Source organism: Cupressus sempervirens, chromosome 9 (assembly GCF_028749045.1).
Source record: "Cupressus sempervirens isolate cs-2001-9-10 chromosome 9, ASM2874904v1, whole genome shotgun sequence".
Lineage (NCBI taxonomy): Eukaryota > Viridiplantae > Streptophyta > Pinopsida > Cupressales > Cupressaceae > Cupressus > Cupressus sempervirens.
In genome coordinates, this window is record NC_143126.1 from 132,105,556 (window position 1) to 132,113,355 (window position 7,800).

Sequence of the window (7,800 nt, forward strand, 5' to 3'; positions counted from 1 at the left end):
ATCATTGTTTCATCCATGGAGAGCATAAAACATTCAAAAGCATCCTAATTCAAAATGTCTTCAAGGAGTCCTAAGCAAATTTGGGCAGAGATCTTCTGACACCTATAACTCAAAACTCATAAGGCCTATAAACAAATTGTGAGATGGTTCATGACTATGATATCAATGTGTACAACGACCTCTCTTAGTTATGAGAGATTCAATTTCATTTGAAATAGACACAACGGTTTCAGTCGATGCTAAACCTCACGATGTTCCTTAGTGAATTAGTACACACCACTGCACAACTTTTGAACCGTTCTTCGTGGCATCATTTCATTGGCACCATTAGCTCTGGATGGTGAAGTGAGCCCTAATGATACCACTATTTTGTTCATAGAGAGCCTAGACTTTTTGTAAGAACCCCAAACTAGAGAGTGTCCAAGGTGCCCTAAGCACATTTGGGCAACAATGTTCTGATGCTTGTAACTCGGAGCTCATGACACCTATCGATGAATTTTCATATGCTATATGGTAATGATATCAATGTCTACAACAAGCCCTCTCAGTTTTGAGAGATTCAATTTAGTTTGAAGTTGGCACAATGATCTCGATCGATGCCAAACCTCGTAGTATTCCTTAAAAAATTGGTCCACCACTATGCAACTTTTGAAACATTCGTATTGGCATCATTTCGTCAGTTTTGTTAGCTTTAGATGGAAAGGTGAACCCTAATGACACAATTGTTTCGTCCATAGAGAGTCTAGAACATTCAAGTGCACCTCGAACTAGAGCACTTCCAAGGTGTTGGCATAGTGACCTCAGTTGATACCAAACCTCGTAGTGTTCCTTACAAAATTGGTTCACCACTGTGCAACTTTTGAACCATTCATCATGGCATCATTTTGTCAGTGTCATTAGCTTTGGATGGATAGATGAACCCAGAGCTTGTGAGGCCTATTGACAAAATGTAAGATGTGAAAGGTCTGTTATTGATGTCTAAAATAACCTCTTTCAGTTATGGGAGATTCAATTTCATTTGAAATTGGCATAGTGATCTCAGATGATGAAGAATCTTGAAGTGTTCCTCAATGAATTGGTCCACCACTGCCTAACACCATTCGTCTTGCCATCATTTTGTCAGCATCATTAGCTCTGAATGGCCAGGTGATCCCTAGTGACACTACTATTCCATCCACAAAGAGCCTAGAACATTTGCAAGTTGCCTGAACCAAAGCATCTCCAAGGTGCCTAAGAACATTTAGTCAACGATATTTCAACACTTGTAACTCGAGCTTGTGAAGCCTATCTATGAACTATCAAATGATATAGGACTATAATATTGATGTCTACAATTACCTCTCTCAGTTCCAGGAGATTCAATTTCTTTGAAAATTGACACAACGATCTCAGTTGATGCCAAACCTCATAGTGTTCCTTAGTAATTGGTGCACCACTACACAAATTTCAAACTATTTATCATGGCATTATTTCATTGGCATCATTAGCTCTGGATGGTCGAGGGAATTCCAATGACCACTATTTCATCTACAAAGAGGCTCGAGCATTCACAAGCACCTTGAATCAGAGTGCCTCCAAGAAGCCCTAAGAACATTTGGGCAACAATCTTTTGAGCCTTGTAACTAGGGCTTGTGAGGCCTATCAAAAAAATGTTAGATGCTACAAGACAATGATATCGATGTCTACAATAACCTCTCTTAGTTTTAGGAGATTCAATTTGGTTTGAAATTGGCACAACTATCTAGATCGATGCCAAACCTCAGAGTGTTCTTTAGTGACTTGATGCACCATTGCTCAACTTTCAAACCATTCATTGTGGTATTGTTTCATTAGCATCATTAGTTCTAGATGCCTAGTTGAAACCTAATGAAACCCCTATTTCTTTCACAGAGAGCCTAGACCATTCGTGAGCATCTCTAAGGTGCTCTTAGTACGTTAGTGCACTGTTCTTCTAAGACTTGTAACTCAGAGCTTGTAAGGCCTATTGCCAACTTTTCATATGCCTTAACTTTTCATATGCCTTAGGACCATGATATCGATCTCTACAATAACATCTCTCCATTCTAGGAGATTGTATTTTGTTTGAAATTGGCACAGTGATCTCGGTCGATGCCAAACCTTGCACTATTCCTTAGTGAATAGGTACACCACTGCGAAACTCCCACACCATTTTTTGTGGCATCATTTTGTCAGTGCCGTTAGCTTTAGATGATTGGGTGAATCCTAGTGAGACCACAGTTACACCCACTAAGAGCCTAGAATGTTCATGAACACCTTGAATTAGAATGTCTCCAAGGTGCCCTAAGCACGTTTGGGCAGAAATCTTCCAATGCTTGTAACTCAAAACTTGTGTGGCCTATTGACGAAATATTAGATGGTACAAGACCTTGATATCGATGTCTTTCAATAACCTCTCTTAGTTCTGGGAGACTCAATTTTGTTTGAAATTGACACAGTGATCTCGCTAGATGCCAAACCTCATAGTGTTTTCCTTAGTGAATTGGTGCACCACTATGCAACTTTTGAATTGTTTGTCATGGCATTATTTTGTTAGCACCATTATCTCTAGATGGCCAGGTGAACTCTAAAAATGCCACTGTTCCAAAGAAAGCCTAAAATATTTATAACTAGCTTGAATCAGAACATCTCCAAGGTGCCCTAAGCATATTTGGGCAGAAATTTTTTGACACTCTTAACTTGGAGCTCATGACGCATGTCGATGAACTGTTAGATGCTATAGGACAATGATATCAATGTCTACAACAACCTCTCTCAGTTCTGGGAGATTCAATTTCATTTGAAATTGGCACAGTGATCTTGGTCAATGTCAAAGCTCATAGTGTTCCTTAAAAAAATGGTGCACCACTGTATATTTTTTAAACCATTCGTCATGGAATCATTTCATCTGTTTTGTTAGCTTTGGATGGGCACATGTTCCCTAAGGACACCATTGTTTCATCCACAGAGAGCCTAGAACGTTCAAAAGCACCCCAGAGCAAAAGCATCTCCAAGGTGCCCTAAGCATTTTTGGACAACGATCTTCTGACACTTGTAACTCAAAGTTTGTGAGGCCTATCGATGAACTATAAAATGCTAAAGATCTATAATAATGATGTCTACAATAATCTCTCTTAGTTTTGGGAGATTGAATTTTGTTTGAAATTGGCATAGCCATCTTGGTTGATGCAAAATCTCGTAGTGTTCCTTAGTGAATTGGTGCACCACTATGCAACTTTCGAACCATTCATCCTAGCATTATTTCATCACAATCGTTAGCTCCAAATAGCCAGGTGAACCCTAGTGATTCTATTGTTTTGTCCACGGAGAGCCTAGAACGTTCATGAGCAGCACAAATTGGAGTGTCTCCAAGGTGCCCTAAGCACATTTGGGAAGCAATATTTTATCAACGAATAGTCAGATACTACAAGATTGTGATATTGATGTCTACAATAACCTATCTCTATTCTGGGATATTCAATTTTGTTTAAAATCGACACAATGATCTCAGTCGATGCCAAACCAAGCAGTGTTCCTTAGTGAATAGGTGCACCACTTCACAACTTTCAAACCGCTCATCATGACATCATTTTGGTAGTGCCATTAGCTCTGGATAGCCAAGTGAACCCTAGTAATACCACTTTTCTATCCACAAAGAGAGTAGAATGTTTGCAAGCACCCCAAATTGGAATGTCCCCAAAGCACTCTATGCACATTTGGAAAGTAATCTTCCAATGATTGTTTTAATTTTCTTTTTCTTTTTTAATGCATGTATTTGAAAATGTATTCAATATAAAATAAATTTAACAGGTTTATCTATGTATTTATTAAAATATTAATTTTTTTATTTAGGTCTTTTCATATATATTTTATTTATTGGTTTATTTTCAAATTGAAGATATATTTATTTCTTTTTCATTTTTAAAATTTCTTTCCTTAAAGTGAGAAATTTTTAGGGCTCGTTTGGCTATTGAAAATAGCAAATACAACATGTGTCTAATATTGGAATCTATCAAATGATGGATTTATTAATTCAGATTTGGGACCCATTTGGTTAACCTAAAATTTGATGGGGGAGATGTTTTTCATATGTTTAGTTGTACAAAGCTAGAATTGGAGAAAATACCCAATTGTGGAAATTCATCTTAATGATGACATGACTTTTCCTTATTCCTCTGGTATCAATGGTCTTCTAAAGGGCATTAGCTCACACACTAAACTATTAATTTCAATTCCACCTCTTCAGGTGGAATCAACAAATCATCATTGGTCAAAAGAGAAATACAAAACCCAAATACTAATTTTGATTTGATGCATCCAAATAACTAATTATTTAAAAAATAAAAATACTAATTCTGGTTCAATTATGACAAATAAACAAACACTTAGTGATTAAAACATATGAAATAAGTTTAAATCTTTTTAAAAATCAATATATAATAAATATAACATAATAATAACAACTAGCATAATATGAATCTTTAATTTTGATTTAAGATTATTTATAAGTTGATTGTTAAGTTATATAATTGTGTGAGTCTCTCATGGAGGGATGTCTTGCAATGTAATTTATTAGTATATATATGGATGAGAGTTTTAATTTATTAGTCTATCTATAGAGATGGTAGTTTTAGTTTATTACTGTATCTTAACGGATGGTAGTTTTAATTTATTAGTGTATCTTTATGAATTATAGTTTTAATTTATTAGTCTATATGCATAGATGATAGTTTTAATTTAAAGTTTTAATTTATTAGTGTATATATGAATCGCACTTTTAATTTATTAGCATATTTATATGGCTAACAATTTTAATTTATTAATAAATCTACATATGAATGATAGTTTTAGCATATTTATATGGATAACAATTTTACTTTATTAATAAATATATATTGATGGTAGTTTTAATTAACAGTTTCAATTTATTAATGAATCTAAATAGATGTTATTAGTGTATTAATGTATCTATATGGATAATAGTTTTGATTTATGTAAATATATATTGATATAATTTTAATTTATAGATGGATGATAGTTTTAATTTATTATTGTATAAATAGCTTTAATTTATTATTGTATCTATATGAATGACAATTTTAATTGAAAATTTTAATTTATTAGTGTATCCATATAGATGGTAGTTTTAAATTATATACTACCTTATTAGTGTATATATGAATGACGATTTTAATTGTAAATTTTAATTTATTAGTATATCTATATGAGTGGTAATTTTAATTGAAAGTTTTAATTTGTAATGTATTTATATGGACGATAATTTTAATTTATTAATGTATTTATATAAATGAGAATTTAAATTTATTTGTGTGTGTGTGTGTGTGTGTGTATATATATATATATCTGTGTGTGTGTGTGTGTGTGTGTGTGTGTGTGTGTGATAGTTTTAATTTATTAGTGTATTTAAATACATGATAGTTTTAATTTTTTTGTGTATTTTTATGAATGATAATTTTAATTTATTAGTCCAATTATATGGATGATAGTTTAAATTAGTGTATCTATATAGATGACAATTTTAATTTATTAGTGTATTTATATGTATGCTAGTTTTTAGTAGTATATGTATATAATTGATAGTTTTGATTGAGAGTTTTAATTGATTAGTGTATTTATATGAACACTAATTTGTAGTTTTAGTTTATTAGTGTATTAGTGTATTGATAGTTTTAATTGAGAATTTTAATTTATTAATGTATTTATATGAATGCTAGTTTTACTTTATTAGTAAATCTATATAGATCATAATTTTAAGTAAGAGTTTCAATTTATTAGTATATCTATCTGTATGCTAGTTTTAATTTTCAATTGAAAGTTTTAATTTAAGTGGATCTATAAGTAGTTTTAATTTAGAATTCTAATAGATTGTACTTCTAATTTATTAGTGTATCTATATGAATGACATTTTTAATTAATTTGTGTATTTATATAGATAATTATTTTAATTTATTATTGTATCTATATGGATTGATAGTTTTAATTTATTGGTGTGTTTTTAAGGATAAAAGTTTTACTTGAGAGTATTAATTTATTAATGTATATGTATGGATGGTAGTTTTATTTTATTTGTTTATATTTGGATGATATTTTTATTTATTAGTGTATATAGATGGATTGTAGTTTTAATTTATTAGTATATTGATGATAGTTTTAAATTATTAGTTAATCTATATATGTATGACAATTTTAATTGAGAGTTTTAATTTATTAGTGTATTTATAGGTAGTTTTAATTTAGAATTTTAATGAATTGTAAATTTAATTGAAAGTTTTAATTTATTAATGTATCTATATGAATGATAGTTTTAATTTATTTGTGTATTTATATAGATGGTTTTGTTTTGCAAAAAGAGGGGTAAAAATTTATTAAGACAGAAAGGAATACAACAAGGAGAGCTCAACAAGGAGCTCGATCCTGAGCAACAAGATCATCAAATTCTTGCACCATCTCAAAGGACAGTTGCCCCCTATCCCTAATATTCCAACCCAGATCATGACTAGAAGCCCATTTGGCTAAACAATCAGCAGGTCTATTCCATTCTCGCGGAATATACTTGAACCTAATGAACTGAAAAGAGGAAGAGAAGAAAAGAATCTGCTTAACAACAGTGGCCAGATGCCAACTAACATCCTCAAGCTCTTGCGAAGAAAGCATGTTCACCACCACCTAGGAATCAGACTCACAAATAATCTTACTCCATCCCCACAAGCAACACTGTTCCACAGCATATAAAATAGCCTGAGCTTCCATGAGATTGTTAGTATAATCACCCTTATGAATTGAGAAGAAAAATTTAACATTCCCAGAACTACAACGAGCCACTCTGCCAATACCAGCCGGACTAGGATTCCCACGAGAAGAACCATCAGTGTTAATTTTCAGAACTCCACAGGGAGGAGGAGTCCAGTGCCCATCCCGGTTAACCCGACCCTTCCTCTGATGGTGAAGCTGCCTGGACATAGAAGGAAACCTATGAGCCGCAATCCCATCCTGCAAATGAAAATTGAGGCGATTACAGATAGCAAGATCAACCAGATCCATACCCCCATCAAGCTCACACTTCACAAGAATAGTTTCCTGGAGAGAATGTGATATTTTCCACCAAAGATGCAAAACACCAAGCCGAACATCTTGGAATATGCGACGATTCCTCTCCAACCAGATATGCCAAAGCATGAAAGATGGGCCAGGAATCCAAGCAACATGGAGAGAAGAAGACTTGGAGGGAGCACTACCCAAGTGAGCCCAGAACTCAGGCAAAGAGGAAGCATGCCGACAAGAGCAATCCCAAACGCTCCACCAAAGGTGCCATATCTGAGTAGAATAGGAGCAATGGAAGAACAGATGGGAGACAAACTCCTCTCCATTACCACACAAAACACAATAAGAGGGGCCCTGAAATCCACGTTTACAAAGATTATCCCAGGTAAGACAACGGTTGTGAGCCACTAGCCACATGAAAAAATTGCACTTGGACCAAGAAACTTTATTCCAGACTTGCTTCCACCAAGGGACCTCAGCATCCCCAAATAATTGTCTAGTTATCTCCTGATACCCAGCAGAGACATGATATTTACCAGACAAGGTATCGCCCCAAGCCAATACATTTGGACCAAGCAAAGAGGAACACTCTCTAGAGGCCAAAATTTGAGAAAGCTCCTGACGATCCATGTCTATACCTCCAAGAGGCCAATCAGAGGAATGCTTCCATCTATAACCAACAACAGGTCCCAATTGATAAGGAGTCTTGTAATGAGCCACTTTATCCCATCCAGCGGCCAG